At 41.8% G+C, this 21,495-nt stretch overlaps 1 pseudogene; it reads left to right on the forward strand.

The window, feature by feature from the left end:
* LOC139374505 (centrosomal protein kizuna-like) overlaps nt 1-21,495 on the forward strand; it is a 38,533-nt pseudogene that overhangs the window by 5,646 nt on the left and 11,392 nt on the right.

Genomic DNA, 21,495 nt, shown 5'->3' on the forward strand with positions numbered 1-21,495 from the left:
GAAAGTTATGATGTTGACATTATCAATCCAATCAAAGCTACTGTACATATAGCGTGATTTGACATCATTTTATCTGTGGCCAATGACCTTGAGCCTTCTTGGATGGGTACTTCTAATGGAATTCTATGGCAGCACCTAAGGGGCTAGAATGTTCTAGCTCTACACTTAGACTTGGCAGTGACATAGTTTCCCCATGAGTGACAGAACACTGAGCCAATCACGACGCAGCGCTCCGTATTTTCTGCAGGCTTGCCCCACCACCACAGAAGGCACTGAGCTAGGCTGAAATACCTGCATTTTGGAGCTGCCTTACTCAAGAAAACAAAAAAGAGACCATGTTTGTATCCGGCTTTATTAACTGAATGATATAAAGTGGGGCAAAAAAGTATTTAGTCAGCCACCAATTTTGCAAGTTCTCCCACTTAAAAAGATGAGAGAGGTCTGTAATTTTCATCATAGGTACACTTCAACTATGACAGACAAAATGAGAAGAAAAAAATCCAGAAAATCACATTGTAGGATTTTTAATGAATTTATTTGCAAATTTATGGTGGAAAATAAGTATTTGGTCACCTACAAACAAGCAAGATTCTGGCTCTCACAGACCTGTAACTTCTTCTTTACGAGGCTCCTCTGTCCTCCACTCGTTACCTGTATTAATGGCACCTGTTTGAAGTTGTTATCAGTATAAAAGACACCTGTCAACAACCACAAACAGTCACACTCCAAACTCCACTATGGCCAAGACCAAAGAGCTGTCAAAGGACACCAGAAACAAAATTGTAGACCTGCACCAGGCTGGGAAGACTGAATCTGCAATAGGTAAGCAGCTTGGTTTGAAGAAATCAACTGTGGGAGCAATTATTAGGAAATGGAAGACATACAAGACCACTGATAATCTCCCTCGATCCGGGGCTCCACGCAAGATCTCACCTCGTGGGGTCAAAATGATCACAAGAACGGTGAGAAAAAAATCTAGTGACCTAGTGAATGACCTGCAGAGAGCTGGGACCAAAGTAACAAAGTCTACCATCAGTAACACACTACGCCGCCAGGGACTCAAATCCTGCAGTGCCAGACGTGTCCCCCTGCTTAAGCCAGTACCTGGCCAGGCCCGTCTGAAGCTTGCTAGAGAGCATTTGGATGATCCAGAAGAAGATTGGGAGAATGTCAGATGAAACCAAAATATAACTTTTTGGTAAAAACTCAACTCGTCGCGTTTGGAGGACAAAGAATGCTGAGTTGCATCCAAAGAACACCATACCTACTGTGAAGCATGGGGGTGGAAACATCATGCTTTGGGGCTGTTTTTCTGCAAAGGGACCAGGACGACTGATCCGTGTACAGGAAAGAATGAATGGGGCCATGTATCGTGAGATTTTGAGTGAAAACCTCCTTCCATCAGCAAGGGCATTGAAGATGAAACGTGGCTGGGTCTTTCAGTATGACAATGATCCCAAACACACCGCCCGGGCAACGAAGGAGTGGCTTCGTAAGAAGCATTTCAAGGTCCTGGAGTGGCCTAGCCAGTCTCCAGATCTCAACCTCAGAAAATCTTTGGAGGGAGTTGAAAGTCCGTGTTGCCCAGCAACAGCCCCAAAACATCACTGCTCTAGAGGAGATCTGCATGGAGGAATGAGCCAAAATACCAGCAACAGTATGTGAAAACCTTGTGAAGACTTACAGAAAACGTTTGACCTCTGTCATTGCCAACAAAGGGTATATAACAAAGTATTGAGATAAACTTTTGTTATTGACCAAATACTTATTTTCCACTATAATTTGTAAATAAATTCATAAAAAATCCTACAATGTGATTTTCTGGATTTTTTTTTCTAATTTTGTCTGTCATAGTTGAAGTGTACCTATGATGAAAATTACAGGCCTCATCTTTTTAAGTGGGAGAACTTGCACAATTGGTTGCTGACTAAATACTTTTTTTGCCCCACTGTGTGTGTGTGTGTGTGTGTGTGTGTGTGTATATATATATATATATTTTTTTTGTTTTGTTACATTGTTTGCAAACTGATATGTGACACGTATTAATGCCAAAATAACATGTAAAACAGGCTAAAATGCTCAGCCCCACCTGCCCTGAATGATGGGTTGCCACTGATTGGGACACTGCACTGCTGTTATAGTTCAGTGTTATGCTTTGTTATGCTCTTGTAAGTTTGTCCAACAATAAACAATGTAGCTACCTAGCTAACAATTTAGCTTGATGTGCATTGTTCATCAAGTCCTTAATCCTAATAACAGTTCAGCCATTATCCACATATTACTTTTCATCTCTAATGTAATGCTGTATTTTCTTTTATATGTGCACTACACCAACGCATCATTCCGTGGTAGCTAGGTATAACCTGTGTAGGCATTACATTGTAGTGGTTCTGTAAGTACAGACAGTTATACTACATAGTAACAAGGTTATACTACAGTAGTTATTTCACTGGTAGTCACTCTGATATTAATTAGGCCTATACAATGTAGTCATTTTTCCTGAAGTTCTAAACTGTTCAGCTATGTATGCGTAACACCAGTGAAAAGACAACATGGTGATAGGCCTACTCCATAGTAACCATTTATTTGCAAGGGTGTCCTTAAATATTAGATATCTTTATTGCCTTAAGTTCTCAGATAAAGTGTGCAAAACTCTGTGGTTATCTCAAGGAAATATGTGAGAGAGAGAAAAAAATGAGTGAAAATGAGGAACCTTGAGATGTGGAGTGCATAGAAATTAGCATGAAGAACACTATCCTGACCGTGGCCCTCTGCATCAACAGATGGTAAGACTGAGACAGTACAGTGTGTCATCTGTTCAGTGTAGCCACAGCTGCAGAGTTGGTATTGGGCATTGTGCATTTAAAAGGAGTATGATTCTCTGCAAGCTCAGAAAAATGTATACATACATTTAAAAATTGTGCATTATTGAGATCGAGAGCACAATTTATTGAACTATTTTTATATGATTCAGCAAATATCACTGTACAGAAAATCTATGGTTGATGCTCATCCTCTAATTGAGCAATAAGGCCCGAGGGGCTGTTGTATTTGGCCAATATACCACGGCTAAGGCCTATTCTTAAGCACTGTGTGTGCCTCGATACAGCCCTTAACTGTGGTACATTGGCCATATACCACAAACCCCCAAGGTGCCTTATTGCTATTAAAACCAGATTACCAACTTAATTAGAACAGTTACAGCGTAATTTTTTGTCATACGCGTGGTATATGGTCTGAAATACCACCGCTGTCAGCCAATCAGAATTCAGGGCTTGAACCACCCAGTTTATAATGTCCCTTATGTACTGAATGCTTGTTAATGTGCATGTGTGTTCTTGATTTACAAGGCCATTTCACAAGACCATTTTGGGGGGAATTTCTAAAATATGATGCATGCACTTCAATGGCGTTCTTATTCAATTGCCTTAGTATATTGCTCTAATTGCCACAAACACTGTAGGAATATTTACACTCATTTGCTTGATGTAACAATAGTACACATTGCAACACTGCAGTTTATCACCACAGCCAAATGAGCAAGAGAGAAAACAATGAGTGGGTCAGATTATCACTTAAAAGTCAACAACTGTGCTCAACAGCTTAATATCTAACTAAATTGGTTAATTATGACTCGTTAAATTAATTTACCAATATTGAGACAGTGAAGTGCTCCAGAGGTTTATTTACACCCCCCCCCCCCCTCAAGCAGTTTCTTTGTTTCATTTTTATGCTTTGTATGATTCAGAAATGTTTGTAAACTCAGCAAAAAATAAATGTCCTCTCAATGTCAACTGTGTTTATTTTCAGCAAACTTAACGTGTAAATATTTATACGAATACGAACATAACAAGATTCAACAACTGAGCCATAAACTGAACAAGTTCCACAGATATGTGACTAACAGAAATTGAATAATGTGTCCCTGAACAAAAGGGGGGTCAAAATAATCAAAAGTAACAGTCAGTATCTGGTCTGGCCACCAGCTGCATTAAGTACTGCAGTGCATCTCCTCCTCATGGACTGCACCAGACTTGCCAGTTCTTGCTGTGAGTTGTTACCCCACACTTCCACCAAGGCAGCTGCAAGTTCCCAGACATTTTGGGGGGAATGGCCCTAGCCCTCACCTTCCGATCCAACAGGTCCCAGACGTGCTCAATAGGATTGAGATCCAGGCCCTTCGCTGACCATGGCAGAACACTGACATTCCTGTCTTGCAGGAAATCACGCACAGAACGAGCAGTGGCATTGTCATGCTGGAGGGTCATGTCAGGATGAGCCTGCAGGAAGGGTACCACATGAGGGAGGAGGATGTCTTCCCTGTAACGCACAGCGTGGAGATTGCTTGCAATGACAACAAGCTCAATCCGATGATTCTGTGACACACCGCCCCAGACCCTCCACCTCCAAATCGATCCCACTCCAGAGTACAGGCCTCGGTGTAACGCTCATTCATTCAACGATAAACGCGAATCCAACCATCACCCCATGTGAGACAAAACCGTGACTTGTCAGTAAAGAGCACTTTTTGCCAGTCCTGTCTGGTCCAGCGACGGTGGGTTTGTGCCCATAGGTGACGTTGTTGCCGGTGAGGAACTGTCCTACAAGCCCTCAGTCCAGCCTCTCTCAGCCTATTGCGGACAGTCTGAGCACTGATGGAGGGACTGTGCATTCCTGGTGTAACTCGGGCTGTTGTTGTTGCCATCCTGTACCTGTCCTGCAGGTGAGATGTTCGGCTGTACCGATTCTGTACAGGTGTTACACTTGGTCTGCCACTGTGAGTACGATCAGCTGTCTGTCCTGTCTCCCTGTTGCGCTGTCTTAGGTGTCTCACAGTACGGACATTGCAATTTATTGCCCTGGTCACATCTGCAGTCCTCATGTCTCCTTGCAGCATGCCAGTTCACTCAGATGAGCTGAGACCCTGGGAATCTTTCTTTTGGTGTTCTTCAGAGTCAGTAGAAAGGCCTCTTTAGTGTCCTAAGTTTTCATAACTGTGATCTTAATTGCCTACCGTCTGTAAACTGTTACTGTCTTAACGACCGTTCCACAGGTGCATGTTCATTAATTGTTTATGGTTCATTGAACAATAATTTGAAACAGTGTTTAAACCCTTTTACAATGAAGATCTGTGAAGATATTTGGATTTTTACAAATGATCTTTGAAAGACAGGGTCAAGGGATGTTTCTTTTTTTGCTGAGTTTAGTTGATTTGTAAAAATTACTATGTTTCATTCATCTAGTGTGCTAAGACTTAATTGTTAAGCAGTACACCAACTATGAAAATGTGCCATTTACATTCAGATGTGAACATTTTACTAGACTAATTTGTTGTTTGTATTTTGTAGCAAAATGCAGCCTGTTTTTCCAACGAGCAGAAAACAGTACGACCACACACCCTTACAAACGATGCTATCATATATTTCCGTAATCATGATAATTTGTGACTTCATTATTATCTTTGAATGTAGAATCAGTGCAAATAGATAAAGTATATTTAGCAATGTTGATCAACAAAAAGTAGCCTTTTTGTGTGGCAATTGGTATTCTTTTGAAGAAAAGGCCTGAGATGTTAGAGTTCAACCCAGTGCTCTTAACTGCACCATTAGACTGACTGCCCTAATCTCAACTCCAATTAAACAGTCTGACTACCCAGATAATTGATTAAAAGTGTTGGCAAGCAGAATACCTGTGGTGACTGACTTTCTTGTGTTTGGACACTATGGATCTCACAAGCTCTTATTTCCATGTCTGCCTGTGTTTGCAGAGCATGTTTAATCAGTTTTATCGCACTGAAGAAATATCCTATGTATACAATTACCAAGATAATATGAAATGACGTGCATTATGTGAATTTTTCTGATAGGGACCATCTCCTATGATTTTGGATATTGTTGAACTTTGCATTGAGCAACGGTTCAATAGTTAGGATAATTGCTCCCTTTTGAGAAGGACATTTTCTAAATGAATATTGATGTATTGACCGTGTTTTTGTTGTTTTTCACAGGTTGGATGCTTGAATAGAATCTCCAGATTCATGGCAGCTAGGCAGAATAAAGGTATTGACGAGGTATAGTAATTAAATCATCTCCGGAAATTAGAAAATAGTACATTCTAAAATAAATCTAGGCCTAACCTTTGATTAGACAAGTTGACTCATGAATAAAGGAAAATACATGACTTGCGTCTATGATATGTGTAATTCTGGCTGTAGTAGTAGTTTTGTTATTGCAGGGTGCCCTATGTTCTGTACAATTTATTTTGTATAATGGATGCCTGTTTATATGAATAAACAGTTTAACAGTGTAAAATAGTCTTAAGGGAATGGATACCAGATTGTGTATAATATCTGAAGATTTGGCCAAACGTATTTTACTCACACAGTATGCTCTTCTCAATGCAAATCTTAGCTCTATCAAATTGTGTTTTCAGCTTTGTAACAACAAATAAAAGTAGACATTATGCCGAGCACATCTGTAGAGCAGTATACATTTAACTGTGTCTATGCAAGGTGTCTAATCGTGGCTCGTTCCTTGGTACAAGCCATGTAGTTCAAGCCCATAGCTGCTTCTTCCTTCACTTAATGCAGTAATGCTCTTTCAGATGAAATGTCTAAGACATCTCATAATAACTTGGAGCATGCTGTCTAGAGCAGTCACTTGTGACTGTGTGCAAACCCCCCCTCAGCTTGGCGATATTGTAATGAGCAAAATGGTACCGTCACTCCATTATGCATACAAGCCATTGCTGGCAGTGTGCATGTCCCTCAGGCTGCAGTATTCATTAAGGGAAGCTTACCGGGCTGAAAGCTGGAGGCATGTGATAACGGGATATGATTTTCATATTTAATACATTCCTTGGAAGAGCACGCGCGTGCCGCAGATTGATAGAAGAATCAATTGCTACTTTAGTGAAACACTTTCTACTTTGCCCTGCAGCTACCGATGGAATCACTCAGCCAAGAAATGAACTTTTCTTCTTTTTTACCTGCTTTGTGGATCTGCTGGGCAGAGCTGCATGGTCTACAGTGAATGTTATTAAGCAGCTAACTGTTTGGTATTTAAGACTCTTATCAGAAAAGAAACAGAAGCCATGCTTTTTGTTATGTTTGGAGGGATATTTTTTTTAGCCTTCTCTTCCCCCCTCAGTTCCATAGCAGACAGGAAGGATTGCTTATACGATTAAAGTTAAAGCATGGATCGTGTAACATTCTTCTCAATTAGGGATTTGAAAATAAATATGACCTTGATCCCAAACAATGTTTTGTGAAAAAAAAGTGATACTTTTAAAACACTCAGTTTAGGAAAAAGCCCTTATTACCGGATTTGCAAGTGTTGCATTTAAGGAGAATAAACTGAATAATACAAGCAGAAAATTGTAAGAGCAGTATTATACCAAAACAAACTGTTTCCGCTGCTTGTGAATGGAGGGTATCCTTGACCATTTGATGCTATTTTGCCAATCTTGTCTAATTGTTAATGGTACTTCATGTGGTATTCTGATTATATCCCAATTTAATTATATTACCATAGTCATTGGAATTTGCATAGCTGAAATTGAAAGGGGGGCTGTGACTAGAAACATTTTGCTCTTGAGGATTGTATTTGAGCATAATGATATCAAGTAGCAGTCAATTTTCACTTTAATTTGAGTTACACAATACACTTGCATCCCTAACAAATGGTCTCCAAAAATGCCTTGCTATTTATTAGCATTTTGTTATTTGACATTGAGTAACCATGAATCTACATGTATGCACCTGGTTATTTCTTGTTTTTCAGGGAGAGGTATTACATAGCCATCCTCTGGGTGTTTCCCCCTTTCCACATGCCAGGGGTTTATACCAAGCATCTGTAATTTTCATGGGTCGGCAGACTTCCAGAGAGTCCACGGCTGAAGATGCCACCATAAGTGTACACTTACAAGAAGCCGAGCATCATTCGCCCCAATCATCGCTCACGTGCCTCGGAATACCGGCAAAGTGGCCTTTTGAAGGACTCCAAAGTTTCCAGAGAGGTTGTTGCCGACAGCGGAGCACATTTATCAGATGACATTTCGGTCTCAAACGATTCCCCCGACGGCTGTAATTTGAGTGACAAACATGAAAGGATGGTGGCAGTGGTTCCATCCAGCTTAACAGCAAGCGCCAGTGTGCCTTTTGGAGGTGATTAACAATCTCCTACACCCCGAGTGACCTTGACGAGGCCTGAGAAGAATAGCCTATCATCCCAGCAGTATCAGCCATATGTCTGACAGGAATTCACCTGCAGAATACACTCGGTAGAGTGTCTGCCCACCAGGATAGCATAAAAAAAGAAGTTGGCGAGAGTCTTGCAAAAATCACCGACTCAAACTGACTTGGGAAAATAATCTCAAGATGTGCCAGGTTAGTGATCTTATTCCTGAAATAAATGACATACTAGAAGATATCCAGACTCTGTATGTTCTCCATTGTTTTACTGTACTCTAATACTTTATTTATTAGCAATTTGATTGAAATGTGTGTTCTTTTTAAGAAATTGCTAAAATAATTTGTATTATACTAATAATGCTCTATATACACAGTGATTTAAATAGCCTGTTGTGTATGTGTTTTCAGAGAGGAGTGAAGACCTCAGTATATCCAGTTTCAGTGGAGCTGGCAGTGACCAGGAGTGGCAGTGACCTGTCAATCTCCCTGACCGAGTCTGACCTGGCTGAGGTACCAAAGGTGCCACAGAATGTTGTCTATGTAGACGGCCATAGCAGGAGGACAGACAGCCCACCAGAGGAGTGCTACACCCAGGGACAGGGATCTCCACAGCATCAGCATACACAGTCAAGAATCACTTGACACTCCAGAGCCTAGGAACAGATCTGAACCAAGTAGAGAATCCACGTCTTAAGGAATACAATTGGAGAGGTACGTATGAGTTACATTACAAGTTTTGCCTTATACTGGAAATAATCTAATCAAAGTTTATTTGTCACGTGCGCCTAATACAACAGGTGTAGTAGACCTTACAGTGAAATGCTTACTTACAGGCTCTCACCAATGGTGCGGGGGAAAAAGGGTGTGTGTGTGTGTGTGTGTGTGTGTGTGTGTGTGTGTGTGTGTGTGTGTGTGTGTGTGTGTGTGTGTGTGTGTGTGTGTGTGTGTGTGTGTGTGTGTGTGTGTGTGTGTGTGTGTGTGTGTGTGTAAAGACATAAAACAACAGTAAAAAGACCTTTGAAAAAAGAGTAGCAAGGCTATATACAGACACCTGTTAGTCAGGCTTATTGAGGTAGTATGTACATGTAGGTATCGTTAAAGTGACTGCATATATGATGAACAGAGAGTAGCAGTAGCGTAAAAGAGGGGTTGGCGGGTGGTGGGACACAATGCAGATAGCCAGTTTAGCCAATGTGCGGGAGCACTGGTTGGTCGGCCCAATGGAGGTAGTATGTACATGAATGTATAGTTAAAGTGACTATGCATATATGATAAACAGAGAGTAGCAGCAGCGTAAAAAGAGGGGTTGGGGTGGGGGGGGCACACAATGCAAATAGTCCGGGTAACCATTTTGTTACCTGTTCAGGAGTTTTATGGCTTGGGGGTAAAAACTGTTGAGGACCCTTTTTGTCCTAGACTTGGCAATGCGGTAGTAGAGAGAACAGTCTATGGCTGGGGTCTTTGACAATTTTTAGGGCCTTCCTCAGACACTGCCTGGTTTAGAGGTCCTGGATGGCAGGCAGCTTTGCCCCAGTGATGTACTGGGCAGTACGCACTACCCTCTGAAGTGCCTTGCGGTCGGAGGCCGAGCAATTACCGTACCAGGCAGTGATGCAACCGGTCAAGATGCTCTCGATGTTGCAGCTGTAGAACCTTTTTGAGGATCTCAGGACCCATGCCAAATCTTTTTAGTTTCCTGAGGGGGAATAGGCTTTGTCGTGCCCCCTTCACAATTGTCTTGGTGTGTTTGGACCATTCTAATTTGTTGTTGATGTGGACACCAAGGAATTTGAAGCTCTCAACCTGATCCACTACAGCCCCGTCGATGAGAATGGGGACGTGCTCGGTCCTCCTTTTCCTGTAGTCCACAATCATCTCCTTAGTCTTGGTTACGTTGAGGGATAGGTTGTTATTCTGGCACCACCCGGACAGGTCTCTGACCTCCTCCCTATAGCTGTCTCGTTGTTGTCAGTGATCAGGCCTACCACTGTTGTGTCGTCTGCAAACTTAATGATGGTGTTGGAGTCGTGCCTGGCCATGCAGTCTTGGGTGAACAGGGAGTACAGGAGGAGACTGATCACGCACCCCTGGGGAGCTCCAGTGTTGAGGATGAGTGTGGCAGATGTGTTGCTACCTACCCTCACCACCTGGGGGTGGCCTGTCAGGAAGTCCAGGATCCAGTTGCAGAGGGAGGTGTTTAGTCCCAGGTTCCTTAGCATGGTGATGAGCTTTGAGGGTGCTATGGTGGTAGGGCAGTGTAGAGTGCAATAGAGATGGCATCATCTGTGGATCTGTTTGGGCGGTATGCAAATTGGAGTGGGTCTAGGGTTTCTGGGATAATAGTGTTGATGTGAGCCATTACCAGCCTTTCAAAGCACTTCATGGCTACGGACGTGAGTACTACGGGTCTGTAGTCATTTAGGCAGGTTGCCTTTGTGTTCTTGGGCACTAGAGGTCGACCGAATATGTTTTTTCAACGCCGATACCGATTATTGGAGGACCTAAAAAGCCGATACCGATTAATCGGCCATTTTTTTAATTTATATTTTATTTATTTGTAATAATGACAATTACAACAATACTGAATGAACACTTATTTTAGCTTAATATAATACATCAATATACAGTGCCTTGCGAAAGTATTCGGCCCCCTTGAACTTTTGCCACATTTCAGGCTTCAAACATAAAGATATAAAACTGTATTTTTTTGTGAAGAATCAACAACAAGTGGGACACAATCATGAAGTGGAACGACATTTATTGGATATTTCAAACTTTTTTAACAAATCAAAAACTGAAAATTTGGGCGTGCAAAATTATTCAGCCCCCTTAAGTTAATACTTTGTAACGCCACCTTTTGCTGCGATTACAGCTGTAAGTCGCTTGGGGTATGTCTCTATCAGTTTTGCAAATCGAGAGACCGACATTTTTTCCCATTCCTCCTTGCAAAACACCTCGAGCTCAGTGAGGTTGGATGGAGAGCATTTGTGAACAGCAGTTTTCAGTTCTTTCCACAGATTCTCGATTGGATTCAGGTCTGGACTTTAACTTGGCCATTCTAACTCCTGGATATGTTTATTTTTGAACCATTCCATTGTAGATTTTGCTTTATGTTTTGGATCATTGTCTTGTTGGAAGACAAATCTCCGTCCCACTCTCAGGTCTTTTGCAGACTCCATCAGGTTTTCTTCCAGAATAGTCCTGTATTTGGCTCCATCCATCTACCCATCAATTTTAACCATCTTCCCTGTCCCTGCTGAAGAAAAGCAGGCCCAAACCATGATGCTGCCACCACCATGTTTGACAGTGGGGATGGTGTGTTCAGGGTGATGGGCTGTGTTGCTTTTACGCCAAACATAACGTTTTGCATTGTTGCCAAAAAGTTCAATTTTGTTTCTTCTGACCAGAGCACCTTCTTCTACATGTTTGGTGTGTCTCCCAGGTGGCTTGTGGCAAACTTTAAATGACACTTTTTATGGATATCTTTAAGAAATGGCTTTCTTCTTGCCACTCTTCCATAAAGGCCAGATTTGTGCAATATACGACTGATTGTTGTCCTATGGACAGAGTCTCCCACCTCAGCTGTAGATCTCTGCAGTTCATCCAGAGTGATCATGGGCCTCTTGGCTGCATCTCTGATCAGTCTTCTCCTTGTATGAGCTGAAAGTTTAGAGGGACGGCCAGGTCTTGGTAGATTTGCAGTGGTCTGATACTCCTTCCATTTCAATATTATCGCTTGCACAGTGCTCCTTGGGATGTTTAAAGCTTGGGAAATATTTTTGTATCCAAATCCGGCTTTAAACTTCTTCACAACAGTATCTCGGACCTGCCTGGTGTGTTCCTTGTTCTTCATGATGCTCTCTGCGCTTTTAACGGACCTCTGAGACTATCACAGTGCAGGTGCATTTATACGGAGACTTGATTACACACAGGTGGATTGTATTTATCATCATTAGTCATTTAGGTCAACATTGGATCATTCAGAGATCCTCACTGAACTTCTGGAGAGAGTTTGCTGCACTGAAAGTAAAGGGGCTGAATAATTTTGCACGCCCAATTTTTCAGTTTTTGATTCGTTAAAAAAGTTTGAAATATCCAATAAATGTCGTTCCACTTCATGATTGTGTCCCACTTGTTGTTGATTCTTCACAAAAAATACAGTTTTATATCTTTATGTTTGAAGCCTGAAATGTGGCAAAAGGTCGCAAAGTTCAAGGGGGCCGAATACTTTCGCAAGGCACTGTAAATCCATTTAGCCTCAAATAATGAAACATGTTCAATCTGGTTTAAATAATGCAAAAACAAAGTGTTGGAGAAGTAAAAGTGCAATATGTGCCATGTAAAAAAGCTAATGTTTGAGTTCCTTGCTCATGAGAACATATGAAAGTTGGTGGTTCCTTTTAACATGAGACTTCAATATTCCCAGGTAAGAGGCTTTAGGTTGTAGTTAATATAGTATTTCTAGTACTATTTCTCTCTATACCATTTGTATTTCATATACCTTTGACTATTGGATGTTCTTATAGGCACTTTAGTATTGCCAGTGTAACAGTATAGCTTCCGTCCCTCTCCTCGCCCCTACCTGGGCTCGAACCAGGAACACATTGACAACAGCCACACTCGAAGCAGCTTTACCCATCGCTCCACAAAAGCCGCGGCCCTTGCAGAGCAAGGGGAATAACTACTCCAAGTCTCAGAGCGAGTGACGTTTGAAACGCTATTTTTTTAATAGACCGAGTCACTGGTGCTTCCTGCTTTAATTTTTGCTTGTAAGCAGGAATCAGGAGGATAGAGTTGTGGTCGGATTTACCAAATGGAGGGCGAGGGAGAGCTTTGTATGCTTCTCTGTGTTTGGAGTACAGGTGATCTATAATTTATTTCCCTCTGGTTGCACATTTAACATGTTGATACCTGTCCCAGACCTGCTGTTTTCAACTCTCTAGAGACAGCAGGAGCGGTAGAGATACTCTTAATGATCGGCTATGAAAAGCCAACTGACATTTACTCCTGAGGTGCTGACTTGCTGCCCCCTTGACAACTACTGTGATTATTATTATTTGACCATGCTGGTCATTTATGAACATTTGAACATCTTGGCCATGTTCTGTTATAATCTCCACCCAGCACAGCCAGAAGAGGACTGGCCAACCCTCATAGCCTGGTTCCTCTCTAGGTTTTTCCTAGGTTTTGGCCTTTCTAGGTAGTTTTTCTTAGCCACCGTGCTTCTACACCTGCATTGCTTGCTGTTTGGGGTTTTAGGCTGGGTTTCTGTACAGCACTTTGAGATATCAGCTGATGTAAGAAGGGCTATATAAATACATTTGATTTGATAGAGATTTGGTAGAACTGATTTAAGTTTCCCTGCATTAAAGCCTCCGGACACTAGGAGCGCTGCCTCTGGGTGAGAGGTTTCCTGTTTGCTTATTTCCTTAAACAGCTGACTAAGTGCGGTCTTGGTGCCAGCATCTGTCTGTGGTGGTAAATAAACAGCCATGAAAGTATAGCTGAGAACTCTCTAGGCAAGTAGTGTGGCCTGCAGTTTATCACAATATACTCTACTTCAGGCGAGCAAAATCTACTTAAATTTATTGCCCAATGATTGCACGTTGGCGAGTAATATTGATGGTAACGGCAGCTTTCCTAGTTGTCTTCTGCGGGTCCAGACGAGGCATCCGGCTCTTCATCCTCTGCGTCGCTTCCTTTTGCGAATAATTAGGATGTCTGCCTTGTGGGGTGTTTGGAGAATATCGTGTGAGTCCTGCTTGTTGTTCTTTGTCTAATCCGAGGTGAGTGATCGCTGTCCTGATATCCATCATAACAAACACTGTTCTTTTCATTGTTGATACATTTTGCTACATTTTCCTCCCAGTCTAACTATTTGTTTAATTTGGGCAGTTTATTGTTGAGTGAATTAAACAGAGGGGCAAGCTAAAGCAGCAAAGCTACAGCTCTACTTTAGGATGTTCCAGAGTGGCCAAACTGAATTGGGCTGTACTGGGGATTATGCTCAAGACTGTTGACTTGTGCCACATCTGCAGCTGACAGAGAGGATGATGGGAGTCACGCTCCACGCGACCCACCGCACTCAGTGCAGCTCAACAGCACGGGCCTTAGCCTCAGCGCAACTTATAGGGAGGGTTTAGGACCCGTGACAAACATTATTGCCATAATCCAAGATAATGCTGTAACCAAGCAATTTTCTGCTTGAGAGACCTCAGGAAGTCCGTGTGGAGGAGGATATTTGTGGCTCCATAGAGTGTTCTGGAGGGTGGGCATGTGGACTGGCACTCACACTAAGAAATCCAGCACTTGGTGTCCTCTAATTGTAAGAATCGCTTGGGATGGATTTCACTGTGAAGGGAGTGTGCATTTCCGTCCATCAATCCAGACCTTTACTGTCCTCTGAAAAAGTCTGATTGTAGTCTATAGACCTAGCTGTAATAAACAGCTTTCCTCTATATGTGTTATGATAGTTCTCAGTATACTGTATGTGTTGGTAGACTAGTAACTGTTGGGGGGTGAAACTCAAATGCATATGTACAGTATTATAAACAACTGTAGCTTGTAAGTGATTTGGATTTTGCAATGCATTGTGTAGATTCCTCAATGCATAGGCCTTATATTATCTTGTATTTTACAAATGTTTTCCAAAGCCACATTGTTAACATGGAGCCCTGTATATGAGGGGAAAAACAAGGCTTTGATGTAAAGCTCAGAGCAGCCTGTCTCCAGCGCCACGCCACCTCACGCAACGTCAAGGTTAGAGTTTATATCGCTCTTCCCATTCAGCTCCCAGGCAGGAAAACAAGCCTTGGCAATTCATTCCATTATTCCATTTCATTTCCTCCTGGTGTGACCTTGGTAAGGGAGTAGAGAACAGAAATACACTTGGTTTTCTTCAGTACTCCTAATAACGGCTGGAGTCTTTCAAACAGGGATGTCGTGTTGTACTCATCAAATCAATGTTTATTCGTCACGTGCACAGGATATTGATGTAAAGGGTAGAGTGAAATGCTTACTTGCAAGCTCTCCTCAATGTATTACAATGGAGCAGTATAATTCTCAGTATTAAGAAATAAGTAATACAAATTAGTTTAAAAACAATTGTGACGATGGTAATATGTATACAATAAGAATACAGTGCATTCGGAAAGTATTCAAGACCTCTTGATTTTAACCACTTTTGTTACGTTACAGCCTTATTCCAAAAAAACATGTAATAGTTTTTTCCCTCATCAATCTACACACAATACCCTATAATGACAAAAAAACTTGTTTTAAAAGGCTTTGCAAATTTATTCTAAAACCCCCCCTGGAAATATCACATTTACGTAAGTATTCAGACCCTTTACTCAGTACTTTGTTGAAGCACCTTTGGCATTGATTACAGCCTCGAGTCTTCTTGGGTATGATGCTACAAGCTTGGCACATCTGTATTTGGGGAGTTTCTCCCATTCTTCTCTGCAGATCCTCTCAAGCTCTGTCAGGTTGGATGGTGAGTGTCGCTGCACAGCTATTTTCAGGTCTCTCCAGAGATGTTTGATCGGGTTCAAGTCCGTGCTCTGGCTGGGCCACTCAAGAACATTCAGAGACTTGTCCCAAAGCCACTCCTGCGTTGTTTTGGCTGTGTGCTTAGCATCATTGTCCTGTTGGAAGGTGAACCTTTGCCCCCAGTCTGAGGTCCTGAGCGCTCTGGAGTAGGTTTTCATCAAGGAAATGTTTTGGTACCCTTCCCCAGATCTGTGCCTCGACACAATCCTGTCTCGGAGCTCTACGGACAATTTCTTTGACCTCATGGCTTGGTTTTTGATCAGTGAAAACAGGATGCACCTAATCTCAATTTCAAGTCTCTTAGCAAAGGGTCTGAATACTAATGCAAAAAAAGGTATTTCTGTTTATAAATACATTTTCAAACATTTCTTTAAACCTGTTTTTGCTTTATCGTTATGGGGTATTGTGTGTAGTTTGCTGAGGATGTTTATTTATTTAATACATTTTTAGAAGAAGGCTGTAACGTAACAAAATGTGGGGGAAAGTCAACATGTACAGCTCCTTCAGAAAGTATTCATACCCCTTATTCCACATCTTGTTGTGTTACAGCCTGATGGATGAGAAAAAAGTATCAAATTAATCCATCTACACACAACACCCCATAGTGACAAAGTGAAAGCATGTTTTTGGAAATTTTTGCAAATTTATAGAAAATGAAATACAGAAATATTTAATTTACATAAAGTATTCACACCCCTTTGTAGACGCACCTGTGGCGGCGATTTATACCGTTTTTCAAAATTCTTCAAGCTCTGTCAAATTGGTTGTTGATCATGGCTAGACAACTATTTTCAGGTCTTGCTATAGATTTACAGTACCAGTCAAAAAGTTTTGGCACAGCTATTATTGTAGAATAATAGTGAAGACATCAAAATAATGAAATAACACACATGGAATCATGTAGTAACCAAAAATGTGTTAAAACAAATCAAAATATATTTTATATTTGAGATTCTTCAAAGTAGCCACCCTTTGCCTTGATGATAGTTTTGTACACTCATTCTCTCAACCAGCTTCATGAGCTAGTCACCTAGAATACATTTTAATAAACAGGTATGCCTTGTTAAAAGTGAATTTGTGGATTTTTTTCCCCCCCTTAATGCATTTGAGCCAATCAGTTGTGTTGTGACAAGGTATCCCTATTTGGTAAAAGACCAAGTCAATATTATGTCAAGAACAGCTCAAAAACACAGAGAAACGAAAGCCCATCATTACTTTAAGACATGAAGGTCAATCCAGGAAAATGTCAAGAACTTTGAATGTTTCTTCAAATGCAGTCTCATAAACCATCAATCGCTATGATGAAACTGGCTCTCATAAGGACCGCCACAGGAAAGGAAGAAGGAGAGTGATGGAGTGCTGCATCAGATGACCTGGCCTCCACAATCGCCCGATCTTAACCCAATGGAGAGGGTTTGGGATGAGTTGGACCGCAGAGTGAAGGAAAAGCAGCCAACAAGTGCTCAGCATATGTGGGAACTCCTTCAAGACAGTTGGAAAAGCATTCCAGGTGAAGCTGGTTGATAGAATGCCAAGATTGTGCAAAGCTGTCATCAGGGCAAATGGTATCTACTTTGAAGAATAAAAGTGTATTTTGATTTGTATAACACTTTTTTGGTTACTACATATTTGTTCTTTCATAGTTTTGATGTTTCCACTATTATTCTACAATGTAGAAAATAGTAAAAATAAAGAAAAACCTTTGAATGAGTAGGTGTGTCCAAACTTTTGACTGGTACTGTATATTAACCTTTATTTAAGCAGGGAGTCCCCATTGAGCCCAGATTCTCTTTTCACAAAGTATCCCAGTTTATGCAATTTCAAATACAAAACCAGTAAAATACAGCACAACACAAATATTCTGTAATCCATGGCTTCTGGTTAGGGTATGTACAGTGCCTTGCGAAAGTATTCGGCCCCCTTGAACTTTGCAACCTTTTGCCACATTTCAGGCTTCAAACATAAAGATATAAAACTGTATTTTTTTGTGAAGAATCAACAACAAGTGGGACACAATCATGAAGTGGAACAACATTTATTGGATATTTTCAAACGTTTTTTAACAAATCAAAAACTGAAAAATTGGGCGTGCAAAATTATTCAGCCTCTTTACTTTCAGTGCAGCAAACTCTCTCCAGAAGTTCAGTGAGGATCTCTGAATGATCCAATGTTGACCTAAATGACTAATGATGATAAATACAATCCACCTGTGTGTAATCAAGTCTCCGTATAAATGCACCTGCACTGTGATAGTCTCAGAGGTCCGTTAAAAGCGTAGAGAGCATCATGAAGAACAAGGAACACACCAGGCAGGTCCGAGATACTGTTGTGAAGAAGTTTAAAGCCGGATTTGGATACAAAAAGATTTCCCAAGCTTTAAACATCCCAAGGAGCACTGTGCAAGCGATAATATTGAAATGGAAGGAGTATCAGACCACTGCAAATCTACCAAGACCCGGCCGTCCCTCTAAACTTTCAGCTCATACAAGGAGAAGACTGATCAGAGATGCAGCCAAGAGGCCCATGATCACTCTGGATGAACTGCAGAGATCTACAGCTGAGGTGGGAGACTCTGTCCATAGGACAACAATCAGTCAGTCGTATATTGCACAAATCTGGCCTTTATGGAAGAGTGGCAAGAAGAAAGCCATTTCTTAAAGATATCCATAAAAAGTGTCGTTTAAAGTTTGCCACAAGCCACCTGGGAGACACACCAAACATGTGGAAGAAGGTGCTCTGGTCTGATGAAACCAAAATTGAACTTTTTGGCAACAATGCAAAACGTTATGTTTGGCGTAAAAGCAACACAGCTCATCACCTTGAACACACCATGCCCACTGTCAAACATGGTGCAGCGTATATCCCGCTTGCTGAATATCCATGCCGTCATTCAGCCACGATTCCGTGAAACATAGGATATTACAGTTTTTGATGTCCCGTTGGTAGGATATTCGTGATCGTACCTCGTCTAATTTATTGTACAATGATTGCACGTTGTCGAGTAGTATTGACGGTAACGGCAGCTTTCACATTGGCCTTCTTTGGGTCCTGACCAGGCTCTTTGTCCTCGGTACCTGCGTTGCTTCCTCTTGCAAATAACGGTGATGTTGGCCCTGTGGGGTGTTTGGAGAATGCCTTGTGCGTCCTCCTTGTTGTAGATACAATCTTTGTCTTATCCGAAGTGAGTGATCACTGTCCTGATATCCAGAAGCTCTTTTTTTTGCCATAAGATACAGTTGCAGAAACATTATGTACAAAATAAGTTACAAATAACGTGGAAAAACCCACATAATAGCACAATTGGTTGGGCGCCCGTAAAACTGCTGCCATTTCTTCAGGCGCCATTATGGAGCTCCCCAGGGGTGCGTGCTCAGTTCCCTCCTGTACTCCTTGTTCACCCACGACTGCATGGCCAAGCACGACTCCAACACCATCATTAAGTTTGCAGACGACACAACAGTGGTAGGCCTGATCACCAACAGCCTTTAGGGAGGAGGTCAGAGACCTGGCCGGGTGGTGCCAGAATAACAACCTATCCCTCAATGTAACCAAGACTAAGGAGATGATTGTGGACTACAGGAAAAGGAGGACCAAGCACTCCTCCATTCTCATCGATGGGGCTGTAGTGGAGCAGGTTGAGAGCTTCAAATTCCTTGGTGTCCACATCAACAACAAATTAGAATGGTCTAAACACACCAAGACAGCTGTGAAGAGGGCACGACAAAGCCTATTCCCCCTCAGGAAACTAAAAAGATTTGGCATGGGTCCTGAGATCCTCAAAAGGTTTTACAGCTGCAACATCGAGAGCATGGTTGCATCACTGCCCGGTACGGCAATTGCTCAGCCTCTGACCGCAAGGCACTACAGAGGGTAGTGCGTACGGCCCAGTACATCACTGGGGCTAAGCTGCCTGCCATCCAGGACCTCTACACCAGGCGGTGTCAGAGGAAGGCCCTAAATTGTCAAAGACCCCAGCCACCCCAGCTATAGACTGTTCTCTCTAGTACCGCATAGCAAGCTGTACCGGAGTGCCAAGTCTAGGACAAAAAGGCTTCTCAACAGTTTTTACCCCCAAGCCATAAGACTCCTAAACAGGTAATCAGATGGCTACCCGGACTATTTGCATTGTGTGCTTCCCCCAACCCCTCTTTTACGCTGCTGCTACTCTCTGTTTATCATATATGCATAGTCACTTTAACTATACATTCGTGTACATACTACCACCATTGGGTCGACCAACCAGTGCTCCTGGTTGGTCCGACCAACCAGTGCTCAATCTGCATTGCTCATTGTGTCCCACCACCCGCCAACCCCTCTTTTACGCTACTGCTACTCTCTGTTCATCATATATGCATATTCACTTTAACCATATCTACGTGTACATACTATCTCAATCAGCCATCACTGACTAAGCAGTGTTTTTGTGGAATGTTTTTCCTTAATGCATTTACATATGTATATGTATGTAGCCTCACTATTGTATATAGCCTGTCCTTTTTTTTACTGTTGTTTTATTTCTTTACTTACCTATTGTTCACCTAACACCTTTTTTGCACTATTGGTTAGAGCCTGTTGTTTTCGGCGCACGTGACAAATACACTTTGATTTGAACAATTACATTCCTCAGCAAGAAAGTCCCCAATCAATATTTTAAATTATCCTAGCGGCACAGTAGAAACTGTTCTTGTGGTGTCAGGTCACAGTTATTGTGTGTTCTTACTTACAACAGTTAATAGTTATATTTATTGTAGTGTTATTTGCTCCACCTGGTCAAAACCATTGATACAACTAGTAGTATTTTCCAGCATTTTCCATTTTCTTTGTGTGTGAAAAGAAATAGCCTGAAAGACACCAATCACTCATGTGAGACCATTACATGCGGGAAATCATGGTGAAATATCCACTGTATGCAGTGTCAGTGTAATATTGCTCCCAAGAGTCTGACCCTTTCATCCCTACTAACAATGCACTCCTGATGATGTCAAGACTCTCTAAGACACAGACAGCCACACCAAACGTGTGGTTTGAGACCTCGCGATGAAGCTCTCACAACAATACGGAGAGGTTTGGTGCACACAACAAATTCTCTTTTCTTTTGTAAAAAGGTCATTTTTTTGAAGAGCAGTGACAAATAACGTGGAGAGAAAGATGATAACTATGAGGGGGGGGGGGGCAGAGCTTTTGCCCAAGCTACTTCAGTTGCATTGAAGAGGACTTAGTGCCGATGGATGGTGCACTACAGAATGTCCTGGATATAATTCAAGCTGCCAGCTTAATCAGGATGTTACCAGGAAACAACCTGCAAAAAGGAAGGAGCAATTGTTTGCTGACCCCTAACCCCAGAGCCCATTATAGATTGTCATAAATTATTTTTGCCCCTTTTATGTTGGGTGGCTCAGGATTTCTGCTGGGTTTTTTGGGGAATTCAATGAGGGACACACAGAGCTTAATGCTCAGGAAAGAAATGGATTCCCAAAATCCACATGCATTAGGCACCCTTTTCTCATAATCTCACATGGACAGATTAAAGTGTAAATCTCCCACCAAAATCAATAATCTTTGGGTAATTTCTTGTTGGCACTCGGAGATTGGCTACGTTAGCTGTCCGAATTTGGTTGAAACTGGTATTTTTTTATAATAGTTTTATGAGTCCATGTGTTTTTTCCAGGCCCTAAAGTAGATTTTGAGGCAGCCACCTTGTTATATTGAAATGGTGTGACTTTTATGTAAGTTATGAACTTGTGTTTATTAGT

The sequence above is a fragment of the Oncorhynchus clarkii genome, chromosome 19 (genome assembly GCF_045791955.1).
Source record: "Oncorhynchus clarkii lewisi isolate Uvic-CL-2024 chromosome 19, UVic_Ocla_1.0, whole genome shotgun sequence".
Classification (NCBI taxonomy): Eukaryota; Metazoa; Chordata; class Actinopteri; order Salmoniformes; family Salmonidae; genus Oncorhynchus; species Oncorhynchus clarkii.